Here is an 18,519-nt window from a genome sequence, read left to right on the forward strand (position 1 = left end):
GTCCTTTTCAACTCTCTGATTATATGATAAGCTATCTGTCTTGTAAAACAATAAAGATTTTACTCTTGGGCACAGTTGAAAATATATCTACATACATCACTGCCATCATTTTACAGGGAGTAGCAAATGCACAAGCTGTGACCAACTCAACATGCCAACGGATTTAATGTGATATATGGCCAGACTCATTGGACTAGACTACTTTATTGCATTCTTCAGTATCAGCAGGCTGGTTGTCAGGTTGTCAAGAGCTGAGAGTATGTTAAAGCTACTTTAAGCACAAAGCAGTAAGAAGCAGAAATATGGTTAAACCTTTGTTTAACCCCTTTACCCCAATTTTCCTCCTAAATGTCTTCATTCTACAGTATGTCTCACCATTAAAGCTTTATTTACTTTACCTGAATTTGGATACCTGTTAACACCATTTTATTCTTTTTAGAATTTCCACTCCTTCTATGCCAGGGTTTTCTTCCTGTTAACACAACTTTTATACTTACTAAAGGTACTTATTCCTCTTAGACAGGAAGAGTACAGTGCATATATTTTATAACAAAATGTAGTATTCTTTATCTTACATCTTCAAGTTGGTCCACATTTTCCAGAGATAACCATTTTCAGTTTCTTTAACTGTTTCTAAATAATAGATTATTAGGCTGTTTCTTATCTTTTCCATTTTAGGTCTTATCTATTGAGTTCCTACTATGGAAAAGAAGAACTTTGTCTTTTTCCCTTCCTCATCCCAATATACAAAACCCTGTACCTTATTCTTCAATATGTAAATATCTTTTCTTATAAGATCATTATTAGTATGCATTACTGCCTTTCTTTTACAATATTTTGCTTATCTTGAAGATATTAATTTTCGTATTATTGCATGTAATTATTTTTCTATATTCATCCCCAAATTCTCAGACATAAATCCTATCTCATACACTGAAACACACAAAGTGCTTTTGAAATTGACTTCCAAATAACTCTGCTTTCAATTCTTTCCACCCTCAGTTTTTCAAGCACAATTGGTGCTCCTGATTCTTGTCCTCTCTGGCATCCTACAGTGTGAAGCAGCTTGCTTCCATATTTCCTACCTACCTCCCATTTACTCGCATTGATAGGCTTTGTTTCTAGCTTCCAAAATTATATTGCTGTCATCTCTGCTCTCCTTTTTTTTTTCTCTGATTTAAGCCTTTAAAAACTCTTTTTAAGTGGAAATCTCATGACTTATTCTTTAAGCCCCTTTTAAAATTGCATATCATTTATAGCCAGTGCAAGGCATGCCTCTCTCATGCAATGTGGTCAAATTTCTACAGCTAGATTTTGATAAGGCATTTTCAATAACTCAGTTTTCTCAAAGTGAAATTTTATTCTTTCTTTCTTTCTTTCTTTCTTTTTTGGTGTTTTGAAGCAAAGTCTTGCTGAGTAGTCCAGGTTGGCTATAAAGGCATTATCCTTCAGCTTCAGCCTCTGGAGTACTAGGATTGCAGGTATGTAAAACTACAAACAACTTCATGTATCATTTTCTGATTTTTCATAAGCATGGGTTATAAAAGTAGGAAGGAGAAAACAATTTTCTCCAGTTCCAAAAATAATCAAAGATCCTATTTTCAAGCAGAACTCAATGAAATTTAGTACCATAGAAGGATGAAAACAGCAACTAATAATTATTGAGCACTTGCTCTATTCCAGGTACTGTTTTAAGTGCTTTAAAAGCATTGGTTAACAATTTGCTTGACTATCATAGCATCTCTACGACCTCCGTGTTTTCAATCATATTTTCTGTTTTAAAATTATTATTTTGGGGTAATTTATTATTTTTTCTTTACTTTGCAACATATATTTTTATTGATATGTACATAGTAAGGGAATTCATCATGACATTTCCATACATGCATATGATGTACTTTGATCCTATTCACTCCATTGTTACTCTTTAGTTAACACAACACTGATTTATGATTCACACTTTTTATTAAGAGTTTTAAATTTTTATTTTATCGTTTTTACATTTACTAACATGTATTTTATATCTGACTTTTTATATTTGAATTTTTCCCTCCTGTGAGAAGTTGGAACCCTACTTTCTCACACTTATCATTACATTTGTCCACTATCCAGTCCACTACATGTAGTACCTGAAGGCTCTGACCTCATTCAATAATTTGATTTGGAGGTTAATTTATTTGCTTACTTGTCCCAAGAGATGAGTGATATATCAACATATATCAACTAATTAATATGTGATATTTTATTTAAAATATATCAGCATTAGTGTCACAGTACATTTGTTTAAATTAAATATTTTGGATGAGAAACAATATATTTTCCACTTGAATTGTTATTACTATACTATGTGCCAGAAGCAGTACAATGAGATGGCTGAAGTCATATTATTACTATTTATTAGCTGAATAATCTGGAGCAACTTATGTAGCTCTCTGTTTCAATTTACTTATCTGTAATGTGGGTTAATAACTTCCATCTCAATGTTGTAGGGATACAAGAAGTTAATTTTCCATGAATAGCATTCAGAACAGTATTTACCACACATATAGAAAGCACTGGTTATTACAAGCCTCCTAGTAACTCTGAAAGTAAGGTGTTATTTTTGCATCTTATAGGTAAAGAAACTAGACCTCAGAAAGTATACACCATTTCCAAACATTGTTTCTAAAGTATCATTGCTTGGAGTTTTACAAAATCATTGGAGAAATTTAATATGACGACATTTTGGAGAGATACATGTTTTCTCAGAACCTTCCTAGTAAGGAAGGAATATAGAAAGGATTGGCTTTAAGGCTGAACTAGGCTCCTGGCCTTTTTGTTTTCAAGAGATATTCTGGGAAACACATTGCTCTAGAGAGTAAGAATAATCTATTGTTCAAAAATTTTGGGGCACTGTTTTGAATAGCCAAAATGTGGAAATAACCCAACTGACTATCAATGGATGAGTGAATAAAGCAAATGTAGTACATGTACACAATGGAACATCAGTCAGGTTTTAAAAAAGAAAAAAATCCTGCCATATGTGACAACATGGATGAACCTCTACTAAATAAAGTAAAATAGGGCAGTCACGGAAAGACCATTACTGCATGACTCCATTTAAATGTGGTATCTAAAATATTGAAATTTAAAGACTCAAAATAAAAACAGGAATGGTGATTTTCAGGACCTGAGAAGAGGAGGAATCAGAGTAACAAATCACAGGACATAAGTTCCAGTTAAGCAAGATGAGTAAGTTCTATTACTCTGCTGTACAACATTGTACCGATACCCAACAACACTGTATTCTGTATTCAAGAATTTGCTAAGAGGGTAGAAAAAGTGAAGTATAATAAGTTTGTTTTCAATTATGAATGCATAAGGGTATTTTCTGAAATTGAAATACTATTTTAATGATACCTAAACATACTAAAATACACAACTTATCACTGAGGAAATATCTCTATCATTTACTTAGAAAACATATACAGATCTTACAGATCATTCAAGCCTGAAATTTTAGATAGTTTGCTAAGAAAAACATGAACTACCCCTTCGACATAGATAAGACTCCATTTTAGACTCTCATAGTATCTATATTTCTGCTTTACAGTAAATTTAATGTTTATCATTGTTTAATTGATCGTATAAAGATTTTTACTTTGTGTCAACCTATAATTTCTGTCTCTTAACTTTAGTAAACACCTGACTCCTCTCTGTAACTCTTATAATATGCCCACTACTTAATATTGCATCTTTCCACTAAGAAGTTTTCAAAAAAATGTTTGCTGACAAATTCCCAATTATTTTGTAAAATTACCTATTTCCACAGCCTTTCCAAAGATTTTCAACAGATGGAATATGCATTTTTAAGACAATGGGCATGGTAAATAAGAGTAATTAATTAAAAGAGGATTTTCTCCCCCAGCACCCTTTTCAATGCATTAAGTCTCTCAGAAAATGTGCCTGTTATAAATCTAAGTTTATGTTTTTGTCTCCATTTACTGTCTTTATCTTACAGAAAGAAAAAAATCTAGTTATTAAAGAAGTCAAGATGTTCTGTCTGAAATTAGTTTGGTCTCTTCTGTAAGACACTTGAAGTAAAGGAAGAATAAGGAGAAAAGATCATACTTTTGCAGAAATATGACTGACAAGAGCTTTGTAGCCTGAAAAAGTTCTTCAAAGTTTTGAGTAGCTCTTTGGAAATAAAAACCCACCAGGCAAGTGACCCCTTTTCTGAGTGCCAATCTGACTGTGTAAGAACAGATTTTTACTTACTAATGCTTAAGAGAAAAAGTCATCTCCATACACTCTCATGGCTCACAGATTGTCACTGTTCTATTGTCTCATAAACAAGCGATAAGGCTACTGGGATTCATTTTAGACATCACAAACGAGCTGAGATGGACTTAGTGAAATTTTAAAAGTCAATACTTAATCAAGAGAACACATGCTAAAAGAAAGACAAGTATTTTCGATTGACAAAATATCAACTCCAAGACCATTACTGTAAAACAGAGTTGAATCTATAACTCTCATCACACTCAGACTAAAATTGCTACTACAGTACAATTTCCTTATTAAGACTTAATAGTATTAATATTTAAAAAAATCACAGCATGGTCAATCTTAATTTGTAAAATTAAGTTACCGTCTCTCATTTAAATTAAGGGAAGTTTGTATTCATTTCTAGGGAAGATTTTTGAGAATACTAAAGGTTTTTTCATACCATAAACCACTGAAGCTACTTCCTCTTTTTAATGTTAATCTTTCCTAAAGTTCAAGCTATCAGTTTCTGGCAAAAGCTGCCCAATTCTTCCCATTCCCTTGCCTACTCACTTGCTCTTCTGTGCTCTCTCAGAAATATCTGTAAATAGTTTATTTTTTCTTATGGCATGCTGAGATCATAAGTCATGCTTCCTGACGACAAAGTTGCCTGTCACTAGGAAAAGAAATCAGCAATGAAAGCCCAATCTCATGACGTTTGTAAGTTTCCTTTGGATAAGACAACAATATTTTCCACATTGTATTTAAATCTGAGTCCTCATAGTTAGCCATAGCCTTCTTTTCTCAGTGTTTTGTGAGCATTAGCAAGCATGCAATAATTTCTTATAGGAATATAGCACTGCTGCCTTTGGTGTTAGCCAAACACAGAATTCATAAATGTAGACTAATTTTTAAAAGGTTAAATTTAGCAATTATAGAATAGTTTGTTCCAGTTTCTTCTTCTTGCTTATTATCCAACATCTACTGAGAAACAGGCAATACAAAAGATAATGAGGCCAACATGTTTACTGCCTGGTGAGTAAACGAAATGAAATAGATTGTATATTTAATAAAGAGTACCTGGGAGCCCATATGTGCACCTCTTCAGGACAATAAGATGAGATGGTCCATTCATAGGGAATGCGTGTTAGTTCTTTGTTTAGGTCGAAAATTTTATATTTATGTCAGAATTTTCCTAACCACCTTCATATTACCTCCAGGAGAGAAAAAGATTGAAGAAAAGCAACTAACAACAATGTTCACTGTTTAACATACGTATCTTTTTATATATATATATATATATCTGCTACACATTTCTAGTATAGAACAGATAGTAGGCACTGAGTTAATTTTGTGAAAAGAAGCAAGGAAGAAAGAGAGGCAATATGTTCTTGGTTTCAAAATTATTTACTTTCTAGGACTCACAAAGTTCATATATAATTTTAATTATTTGAAACGAAGAACACTCAATGTTAGCCAATTGATAGAAAATGAGTCAGAGGTAAAATAGTATTTGTTTGAATATAATATCCTCCCCTTTTTAAGGCAAACATTTCATTCATGTCCAGAAATAGTGTTCAAAATTTAACATCTACTTTTCCAAACTCCAGATTTTCTTTTTTGTGGTACTGGGATTTGAACATAGGGCCTCCTGCATGCTTTGCAAGTGCTCTACCACTTTACCCATGCCCCTAGTCCTTTTGCTTTGCTTTTGAGAAGGAGTCTTGCTACCTATTTGCCTGCCCTGAGCTTATGATCTAGCCTTGTGCTTGATCACTCCTGCCTGTGCTTCCCAAGAAGTTGGATTTTAGTCTTAGGCCTCCATACCTGGCTCCAAAGCCCAGATTTCCAATCAGACTCTAATAACCATCACTAACCTGCCTTGGAATATTGACTGTAAATTATTATAGCTATTCATTGTCTAGCTTGTTTCATAATCCTGGTAAATAATATAAATTTTCAGTGCTGCTAAACAAGAAGACACATTCATAACTCCTGCTTATTTAAGTTCTTTATAAATGCTTCCATTTTTAACTTCAAAGAAAAAAGTTACTCAATTTTATGTCACAATTCAAATTTGTAGTAGTAACAGAACAAAAACTATTAAGACATAGACCAACAATTACCTGACATTCAAAGAATATTGAGAAAGAAGAACATGTAGGAGAGAATGGTAAACACAGCCTTGCTCCAAATATATTACTGAACCTTATTGTTAAAAATGCTTCATCATTACTCAAATATGGTCATTTTTGTCTTTTCACATTTCCATGACAGAGGAGATTTTCCACAAGATAAAATGAGGACAGAAAAAATTTTTGATGAAAAGTCAGGGCACACATACCTTAAAGGTGCTCTTGGAAGAAGAGCTCATTTGAACAGGCAGAGCACAAGTGATTGACATTCTGCATAGGGCTTTGAAAGTCAAGGCTTTGACATGTCATTTGTTAGAAACCCTATTATAATAACTGACAGCCATACCCATAGAGATGCACCATAGAGATGTTGTGCCAATTTCTTTCCTAAAAAACATTAAATATTGTGAATTTTAATATGAGCTATTTGGCAGCAGAAACCAATATCGCTGCTTCTTGTTGACAAGGTATGGACTAAGCACCATGCAAAAAATTCTAAAGGGCAGAAAGGTTACAAGTGATGTAAATCATATCAAAGAGTTGCAAGATCTCCACAAAGGCAGATGATTTAAACACTGGACAGAATAAAAATGTAAATGCACAGAAGCTCCCTTTGTATATAAGAACTTCTTTTTGAGGGGCAAACCTTGAAATCAGCATTTAGAATTTACATGAAATCACTAACGCACAACATTTTTTGACACAAGATCATGGGTGAGTAAGAAAGGGACACACTTAAATATTTCCAATTCAGTGCTTACAATGAGGGATTTGCTTATTATTCAAACTCAAGGAGGTTGCAGCCAAGAAAAAGTATTTAATCTCTTCCCTCTTCACCAAAGTGGGAAATATGATCTATGAAGAACAAATGAGACTAATTTGGGGGAAAGGAAACTTTGGGCAGCCACACTAATCGCACTTTATTACCCATCCCATTTTGAAATCTCGAGTTCTATATTTATGTAATTTTGCACGATTTTGAAAAGGAAAGGTTTGAGGAAAGAACTCCAGTGCTGCTGGGCACTAATCTTTCTGCCAGGTGGGGCAGTGTGGGCTAAGGAGCATGAGTAGAGGACAGTCAGAAGTGGGCTGATCTCTGCCTGAGTGTACTGAGCAGAGCTGTAATGCTAACCAGCTAAAATATACACTTGTCCTCTTCCTTGCCCTAACTGCTCTAACTAGGATAAAAAAACAGCATTTGATACCTGACAGGTACCTATTTATTTTCTGCACACTTGAATTTAATACTTTGTTCAGAAATGGTGTTAGTGGAGAATTCAGTGATACCTCTGTCTTATCCTTTCACTAACTGAGTTATGGGGTGATTGGTTGGATGTTAGAACACAACAGGATAACGTACCCTTCAGGTCCTTTCCTTTTACTATCTCTTTTCTACATCTGAAAGGCTTCTTCACCCCACATAGTGGCCCATATATGGGAGTATATACATCAGGTTTAATATCATTTTCCATTTTGCAGATATCAATGCATGAATGAGTATTTGAGAGACCAGTCCACTTTCATTTCAGAAGACAACATGAATGCCAAAAGGTAGAAATAATTCTTATCTATCTGAGAGCAGTAATTTAAATTGATCCCATGGATATCAGGAGGAGGGAGTTTTCTAAGGATGACAGCTAGCTCTCCTCTAATTGCAAAGCCTTTTTAAATGTCTCATTGTGGTTTTCACCTAATGGCTTATTGATGCCATTACGTTCATGATAAGAATCCTTAGACACTGACCCCTGGAATGTGAGCCTGGAAGGCATGTCTCCTATTGATTATCTAATGGATTAATTAATCCAAAGAGTTTGTGTTCTTTACCAAAGATGTATGTGTCTCAGGCATAAGGGTGAAATGGAAGAACACATTCTGGATGTTTAAAAACATAAGATTAGTAACAAAATTCTTATTTTTTTCCTATAAAACCTTGCCTATGAAGACAGAAGCATAACCTCTTTGCTGAAAGAAGCATTAGAGGTAATTTTGAGAACTTTATTAGTAGTTCTTGTGCTCCTCCCATCTGCATGTACCCACTTGATTAGGGAATTACCTTACAATATCCCTAATTAATGCTAATTTATGCCCGTTTAGTGACCATAAAAATGTGTCACCAAATTTTAATTGCCTAGGGAGGATAGATAGATGAAAGTGCTAAAGAATTAGTGTGTCATTTACTAAAGAGACCTTTAGGAACAATAAAGACCATCTGCCCTGTCAATCTTCATCTCTGGAGACAGCACTACACCTTAAAATCCAATGATAAATAAAATTTTCCTCCAAAGCAATGAGGGTAAATGTTGCCCTTCTTCATTATTTGTGTCAAACTAGAGTAGATAGAACTTTTAGAGAGACAGCTTGCTGCAAATGCTGACTGCTCATTTTAAAATTAAGTTTTACTAGTAGCAAAGCATTTTTATAGAACAAAGGTGACATCTATTATCCACTTAGGTCTCAAGAGTATATTTTTCATAGGTTGTTAATTAAATAGTTCAGAAGGCAGTTTTTGAAATGTATCAGGTGAGTTCTTTATTTATGTATGCCCCAGATTCCCAGTATTCATGTACTTAAATGAGAATTTCATGTCAGTAGGTTTATGCAGACTGCAGCAATGCTATTTCTAGAATAACATAAACTTCCCTTTATATTTAACATTCTTGCCTTCACTTGCAACTAATTTCAGTATATAACAAAGCACACCTGCTGTGCTCATCTTTAAGGAGATTCAGCAGGCAACAAAATGCATCCTGATTCCTTAGAGCCTAGTGAAAAGACCGGTACATGGTAAGGACTCAGTATTTGCTGTGGGAGAGAATGAATGAGTTCAGTCATCAGCCAACAAGATCTCTACACTGACCATTACTATTTCTTGGCAATGTGATAGTCCTATTTTCCTCCCAGTTTTCATAAACTAGAGAAAAGAAAAATCAATGAATATGTTCAAAAATTACCACAACTATATCCAAGAATCTGGCAAAAACTCCTATTAGGGTACATTGGATTAATAACTGCTAAAGTTTTTGGTACTCCCACTCTGAAAGTCTTTTTTTTTTTTTTTGCATTAATTCCAGATGATTCAGACATTCTTTTGGCAAAAGCTGTGCAGAGAACCTACTGACCTGTCCACCTATTGCCCAGTGCCTGCTTTCCCCAGGTCAAATTCTTCCTAAACACCCTTTCCTTCTCCTCTCTGATGAAGATCACCACTTGCAGAGACTGACTTGAGTATGCTGGACTAGGAAGTGACCATTTTTCAGATAATAGCAAGAGCAAACATCCCACCTCTCTTTCCCCATCCAAAAAGGCAAACCATTGAGACCTAAATCGTGGGATCCAGCTTTTAAAGGCAAGGAAATCACACTTTGAAGCACTGCTGGTCTGCTTTGTGGTCTGGCTTCAGTCTCACCAGTACAGGGCAAGGAAGAAATTTTCATGAATGGAGTCTCAGAGAAAGAGATAGAGTCCAGGAAAGTAAGAGCACTAAGTATGACTGCTGAGGAGAGCTGCAAAGAGTGATGCAGGATGAGATAATGTTAAAAACAATCAAGTTAAAAGAGTATGCATAATGAGTACCATTTTGTTAAAAATAATATGCATGTATACATATGCATAATGATTCTGTTTAAACTCTCTCTTTACCTATAGATAAGTGTGTGTGTGTCTGTGTGTCTCTGTGTCTGGGCAAATACTTCTTGTTTTTTTACCAGATAAGGAAACCATTTTCTTTCAAAAGTCTTAACTTCCTGAAAATACAAGTATTTTAAATGATTCCACTAGGATGAAAACACTGACATGATTGCTTTGCATCCCTCACTTCAGAAACGCCAAATTATATCAAATCAATTTTCTATGTGCTTTTATAGTCACATTATTCCTTAAACTCTACTAATTTAGAAAACTTTCTTTAAAAACGCCAAGCTGGGTCTTTATTTATCCATCACTTGGAATTCCACTCCCACCAATAACACTGCTAAGTCAGGAAAGCTTATGAAAAACTAAGGACAAATGCTAATATCTTCCCAAACCTCCAAAGACGAATGTCTCTTACTTGAGCTCTTTGACACTTGGGCATTGTAAAATGTGCTGTCTTTTTCAGTCATTAAATGCTTTAAACTAAAGACTAGCCCTGTCAAGTCTGTGTAGGAATGAGATTAAAACTATTTTCTCCTGAAGTTAAGGAGTCTATTTTTTCTCTAGAGTTGAATTTATAAAGTGGCACAATTTATCATCAGGAATTTAAGGCCACTTGTCCATTATACTGACTCCCTGTGGCTTTAGGGCTATATCGAAGGTATGGCAGAAGCAGAAAATGAAAAACTGGAAACAAAACATGACCAAGGCAATCTGAAAAAGAAAAGGAAAAAAAAAAATAAAATAAAAGGAAGATTTTTTTTCCCCTTTTAACCAAATTCCTATGGGTAGAGCCTTCAATGCTTTCCAAGGTCTTAGGCAGGAAGAAAGGTTATCTTATTGTCATCAAGATGTTCTCCTGGGGATTTTATTACACAGGAAGTGAAAAGGAAGCCCAGATTCTCTATCAGTCCAGCTCAGCGTCACCTTTGTCTGTGATGTTCCTTATGACTTGGCTGAAACAAACACATATGGCACCTCAAACTATTTTTATTAGTTAAGGACACAAATGAAATCTGAGATTTTTAAAACTCATACTTAATTGAGTTACAGGTATATTTAGAGGACATTTCACTGACTGGTTTATTCCCTGAAAAATATTTTATTTTTGCCTATAAAAATTGTTTGTTTGTATTCCATATGCTTATTTGCATTCTTTCTTTTCTAGCGCATGGTCAGACAACATATAGCTCTTCATAAAAATGAAACAGTCCATCTTTGTACATGCAGGGTATAATTAAAATATATCAAGATATGTAGCAGTGAACTTTTAAGCACTCAAACACTGACTGCCAAGTAATAACTCTAATCTACCCACGAAGAGACTGACAACTAGAATTTCACAGTTGCTAGCATACAGAGATTGTGCCAAGATATATGTGAGAATATATATAATAAAAGAGTGATAGGAATTCTGAGCTATGGAGCTGAGAGATACAGCTAACTTGCAGTTGCTGGGGCAAAAGTCACATTCACTCAAGTGTTTTATGGTTCTTAAAGGATTATTAGGCACTTGGTGACTAACAATGACATTGTTTATATCACACAGAATCATTAAGGTTATATTGATGAAATAATATCACCAAATCTCCTGATATGTACTAGAGATATTTTATTTATGATTATAAATACTCTGAAATTTACTTTTTGGCTTGTTTAAAATTAAAGGAAACATTACCAAGTGTATGATGGTGGGGAAATTCAACCAGAGATTTTAAAAAAAATTATGAAAAAGAAAATGAAAGAGCCCATTTAAGTATGAAATAAAATGATGTATATGTATATAAACGTAGGCTTTTACTGAGTCATACATTTCACCCTTTATTAACCAAGGGTAGATTAGGCAAAATTATGAGACAGTTCAATGGAAAACCTTAATGTATTAGAATGCTAAAAGTAGAAAGAAAAAACTGGAAGAATCAGTTGGAATGATGCGGCACAGAGAACATCTGAGAGCCTGATGTTAGGAGAAGTTTATGTAGTAAGATATTCTGTATTTTAAGATAGATCTGTTTACTGATAAACTGGTTCTCATTTACCCACCAAACTGTAACAACTGTAATGTTAGAGCTCTCTCATGCTCTCTCTCTCTTTCTCTCTCTCTTTCTCTGTCATACACAATGAAATCAGAATTAATTACCATCTTGTCCCTCAGGCTATTGTTGTTGGGAGAATGTTTTTTCTATAGTTAAAAAAAAAAGAGGAAGCAATAAAGTTGTAAAAAATGTATTAATGCCCTTATCATAGATACTTTTTTAAACAAAGAATTTGAAAATGTTAAAATGTTCATTTTAAATTAGCATAATAATTTCAATTCTTGATGCACATGTTAGAAATATGAGATTCTTCAAAATATTAATTTTGTTCGTTAGATTTTATTATGTGCTTTATGTTTATTTCTGAGAGAAAAGAGTCTTGAAGACAAACTTCAGTAACATGCAATATTAGACTTCAAAGGAACATGGCACATTTTTACATTTCTTGTCATACCTTTTGGCAACTTAATGCATGTAAGAAAACAAAATATCACCTCTCTTATATTACTGTCAAACAGCAAACCAAGGAGTCTTTTTCTTTTTTTAACTCTAACTTTTCCTGGAAAATGCATAATATGCTTAAATTTCAAAGATTTGTCCTGCTAGGAGTCAGACAAGTAACACAGAAAGGTGGCAGAGTAAAGAGTAGTGTAGGCAGAAAAGATGACACTGTGATGAATCTCGCATCATGATATTTTATGTACGCTTACTAAGTACCAGCTGCAGAAGTGGAACAAGAGTAAAAACATTGTCTGAGCTCTAAGAACATGAAAGTCTAAAAAAGGGTTAAGAACAGTGTAGAAATGATTATATAGAAAAAATAAAATAAGCTTTAAAAATAGGTTCTGATTGTAGAACTAGAAAATGTGTTGAGAGATGAAATTGATTTCAATAGGTAGAAATTGAAAGAAGAAAATTATGAGCACAAGGAAAATATAGGTTGTAGGAAACATGAGAAATTCTTGGTTAATAGTTGGAAGTCTAGCTGAGGAAAAACATTGATATATATATATATATATTTCATATATATATATATGAAAAGAGAATAAAAGAAGATAGAAATACAGGTTGAGAACTTATAGAAGATCATAATGAGGATTCTTATGGTGAAAATAATTTTTGCCTTTTTTTCATACCTCTGACTATTTTCAAGCTCCTTGTTGGAGGAAGATATTGTTTTGAGTTATATTCTTGGCCCATTATTCATAACCTTCTCTATGGCTACATAGACTAATTTATTTCCATTACATATGATACGAACTATTACCAATGCCTTGCTAACCCTCAAATATTTCTCTCGAGTTGAATGTCTTAACCTCCATCCTAAGCTCCAACTCCCTAATAGGTGACTTCTTAAATATTCTGCAAAACACCTCAAAACCAACCTGTTGCCACTTGCTCCTTCTCTAGATTAATAAATGACAATATCACTTTCCTGACAGGTCCGCAAGTAACTTATTAAACATACCCTTTGTAGATTAAAAGAAATCAATTTAATACAGAAGAACTCTGGAAAAATTCATTAAGCATAGGAGACCTTCTCTACTTTGCAGTCCCCTTCTGACATGAGATGAAATGAGTGGCCACATGACCTTTGGGTAGGCTGTCTGTCTTCTAAGAAGGGGCCTATAAGAAAAGTTAGCATGAAGCAATTGAACAAAGAAGAAAAATACTGGCCAGGCCAGCTAAATAACTTCTCAGGAAATGGAACTTGAAATATTAAAAGAGTTTTGAGTGAATGATAACATTAGTTATACAAAAAGTCAGGCAGTGAAAGGACAATATTTGAATTACATTGATAGTGATGTACTGGAGTTCAGATATGCAGTTGACCATATGTCCCTAACTCTAGCACCATACCAGGCATCATTAGGTATTCAATGTTTAATATGGATCTTATCATTCTGGAAGAAATTACTCTAGAACTTTCTGACTTTATAAGCATATGACCGAAAAGAAAATAGAAGGGATGGATAGTAGATAAGAAATCTGAAGTAATTTGGGTCATAATTAATATGAAAATCAAAAGATAGATTAAATATAAGACAAAAATTTGGAGATTGAATCTCCACTATTGATACAATATAGATAAAGGAAAAAACAAAACAGGACCACAATGACCCTAATAGCCTGAAATATTGCTAAATCTTCAATAAGTTTAGCAGAGTTGGTCTGGAGATTATGTGGATGAGTTTGCTTATAGAATTAGACGGTAAAGACAACATAGGAAATAGTTCTCATTCAGGAAGAAGTAGTAATTAAATACACTGTAATTAATTATACATAATTAAATAAATATGATGTTTACTTTTAAATACCATTCAGAGTACACTCATAAATACTATTACTATAGCTATATAATGTAATCTTTTATTTAATGATATTTAAAATGTATATGCTTTCAGATCATCTTATATATATTCCCAAGCAAAAATTGTGGGACTAGTTTTTGAATTATCGTAGATAAACTATTGCTATACATTATATCTCAAGGTTTTATTCTCTACAGTAAATTTTATACTTTCTGAAATGACTCTTATATTGCAATATTGTGCCATTCAGCTATGCTTTCTAATCTATATGACATTGCCAACCACTAACTCTTTCAGTTTAACTTATCACCAAGATTAGTGGTGCTCATTTCCTAAAATGAGTGGTAGAATTTATTTCATAATTTGTTGAAGTAAATGTACATTTATTCTTAATTTATTAAAAATATTTTCCATAATTATGATTGCAACTCATTCTATCAAGATTTTTTCTCTTCCCACACATACCCTAGAGCTCCCTAATTTGGGTGCCATTTTTATTGGTGTTGCTCCTATTACTTAACTTTGATGTAAAATATAAAAAATCACATATTTTATATTTTCTGATGCTAAGAATCAGAATTAGTATTAAGCACATTTCTGAAATTTGTCTGCTGCTTTCATGTTTAAAATTTTTCATATATAAAAGTTATGATGTAATTATTTCCTTGGGCCCCAGGATCCTCACATGCAAAAGGAGACGTGGGGCCAGGTGATATTTTGGGTCTCCTTTTATCTAATGTTGGTCAATTCTTTGATGCTTGAATAAGAGATATATACATCTTTGTTGGTCAACTATCAAGGTTGCATATTTACTCCATTCTCCTGGTCCATTATATCACATTTAAGTGTTAGTGTTAAATATAGAGGCAGCTTGACTAAATAACACAGTGCTGTGATTTACAGTACATACACAAAGAAATCTCTTATAATTAGGTATTTTACTTTTTCTTTTAAAAAAACTGATTTTTGCATATATTAAATGAAAGTTACATAAGAAACAGAGAATGTTGCATTGGCTTAATGATGTCATTTATGAAAATGGGATAGAAAATCATTCTGATTTTCTTGAATTTGTACCTATTATTGGTTGAAAAGCAAATCATGTAATTTTGTTTGCCTCGTTGCAGGAAGAATGGTGTGCTTTCTGTGGATGCTTCATGTACTTGCTATATTTTCATTATGCTTTACATACCATTCTTAGGAGGCTAATTGCTATAAATTGAAATGTCATTATTCACCATTCTGGGTATTGAGGGAGTGGAGGGGAGAGGGAGGGAGTGGAGTGGGTTGTAAGGGAGGGGATGGGGGCAGGGGGGAGAAATGACCCAAGCCTTGTATGCACATATGAATAATAAAACAATAAAAAAAAAAGAAAGATGCTTTCAACTGTTAGGTTATTGGGAGTTATGTCAAGAATCCAACTGAGAAAAAAAAAAGCAAACTCTACTCCTTACTGTCAGCCAACATCATGGAAGCTTTTAGATATATTTTGAGGCTCTAATACACATCCAACTTTTGCCATTTTTATTCCCCTTGAATTATCCAAAGCAATATATTTTTTCAACTGTTATAGGTGTATAAATTTGATCTAGGATTTGTTATCTTAGACCAAATTCATCATTCATTTGTTTGTTTTGAGTCAGGGTCTTGCTTAGGCTGGCCTCAAACTATGTAGCCCAAACTAGCCTTGAGCTCACAATCCTCCCGTAAATTCCTCAGTGCTGGGAGTACAAGCATAAAACAACCACACCCAGTGTAGTCCTAATTTTAGGCAAAGAAATGGCTTGTTTCAATTTCTGTTTTGTGATGACTTCTCTAGAATCTATGATAGGACTAGAGTGAGAAAGTGATAGGACTAAAGTGAGAAAGACAAAGAGAGGAGAGAGATCCAAACTGGAGATAAGATTTATAGTTTCAAAACAAGGGAAATTAGAGAATTAAAGTTGGGTAAAAAGATTTAAATGGACTTAAGAAACATTTAGATGATTTAGTAGAGTGAAAGGCAAATTGAAGGTACGTCCAGACTTCTGGCCTGAGTGACTGGACGGATGATGGAGCCATGGATTCTGTGTTAGCAGGCTTCCAAAAGGCCCTCCTTATATCCATACACTTCCGCAATTCCTCCTCACATTGTATATTTGTATAACAAATGATTAAATGTCTTTTATGATATGTTTCTGAAGTAGCATCACAATCTTCCTCCTTGCTCCACACTTAAGAAACCACAGGAGTGTTTGAAGGACACTCAGACAGCAATGAAGACAGGTCCTCACAGCAAGTGTTAATTTCAGAACTAATACAACAAAGATCCGTAGCTGAAGTGTACCCTTTGCTCACAGAAGAAGCAACATAGTCACCTAAAGACAATGTTCCTAACTAAGCTCATCATATTTTTAATAGGAAGACAGTCTAAAATATGAGCTCTAATGAAAGAATCAACAAAATATACAAGAACACCAATCACCATGAGTAACCATCCCCAGAATAAACCAGTTTATGATTCTCAAGAGCTTCACATACTCACATTTTCAGAAAAGCATACGAAATGATTATTTCTCAATTTGAAATATTCAAAACATGAAATTACAAATAAGCATCAAAAGAATTCCAAAAAAGGCAGAATTGAAAAATAATAAGTCATATTTCTAAAATTAAAATGAATTGAAATTTTAAAATTCAATGAGTAGATTAAGCAGTAGGTCAGATATGTGGATATACGGAATTAAAGAATTTTAGGAATCTGTAAGTTGTTTCAGTAAATATTGAACTATTGAATAGTGAATATTCAATAGTTCAGTTAAATACTAAAGATGGTGACAAAAAAAAAACCCAATGAACTAGAGCAAGTTAAAAGAAAAAAAAAGCAGAGCTTATAATGATCCAGAGTTCAATCCAGAGAAATAATTATATGGAAGGTATAGTTTTCTTTAAAACAAATAAGCAAACAAGCAAACAAAAAAGACAAGAAAGGCTGAGAATTAGCTTAATGGTAGAGTGTTTGCCTAGAAAATACAACTCTGCATTTGATAGAGAGAGAGAGGGAAGGAGGTAGAGAGAGAAAAAAAAAAAAACAGAGGATGAGAGAGAGCACATGCAACAGATAGCAGAATGAGATCAGTTAAATGAAATGAAAGTTGCCTGTGTATACATGAAGGAAAATAATACATGACAGCAGTGAGTTTATAAGTTCTTAAGGTATGTCCACAAATGATATTGGGACAAATCATATTCACATGGGGAAAAATAAAAGCACAATGCTACTTAAAATTATGAAAGATACATTCAAAATGTGCTGAAATCTGTGCATGGTGGTCTATGCCTCAATCCTAGTACTCAAGAGGCTGAGGCCAGAGGATTGTGACCTCATGGCCAGCCTGGGCTACATCAGGAGACTCTGTCCCACACAAACAAAAATTCCCACTAAGCAATTACCATGTGCAGAGTATTGCATGTAGTACATATTCAGCAGTGACAGGTACAGTTTTCCTGTTACAAACATGGTATATCCATTTCTTTCTCTTCCTATTTCCATATTGAACTAGATACTTAGGAAATGATTATCATCTTCTGGAGATATTTCCCCTCCTAGTGTGGCATAATTCTCCACAGTTCTTACAGAATAATACTTCTATAATGTAAATCAGATGTGTGCTCTTTTAATAAGTTTTCTCTCTGGAATAAAATAAATACACAATACTCCACAACATGAAAGATTAAAACCTTTTAATCTCTATCTCCCAGCCTCCTTATGTCCTATTAAAAATGCATACTTAATACCTTGATTATTCTATTTTCAGCTTCCTAAACTCAATGTTGCAATATACCCCCACCTATGCATTTGTCTGTGCCACTTCTTGCTCAAGAGATGCACTATCACTTCAGCTTTGTCCTCATGAAGTTGTTTCTCATCTCTTTCAGACTCTTGGGTATTGTCTGCTCTGCTAAGTAAGCAGGGACTACTTCCCCTCACTTTCTGCACTTCCCAGCATGTACTTAAAACATTGGTTAGTGTCCACCATAGTATGGCATGCCTGCAATTCCAACATTCCAGAAACTGAGGCAAGTTCAACGCCAACCTGGGCTGCATAGCAAAACTGTTTCAAAACAACATCATGTTAACAGCCTTTGCTTAATTTTCTTTCTCCCACTAAAATATAAGCT

Source organism: Castor canadensis, chromosome 10, assembly GCF_047511655.1.
Source record: "Castor canadensis chromosome 10, mCasCan1.hap1v2, whole genome shotgun sequence".
Lineage (NCBI taxonomy): Eukaryota > Metazoa > Chordata > Mammalia > Rodentia > Castoridae > Castor > Castor canadensis.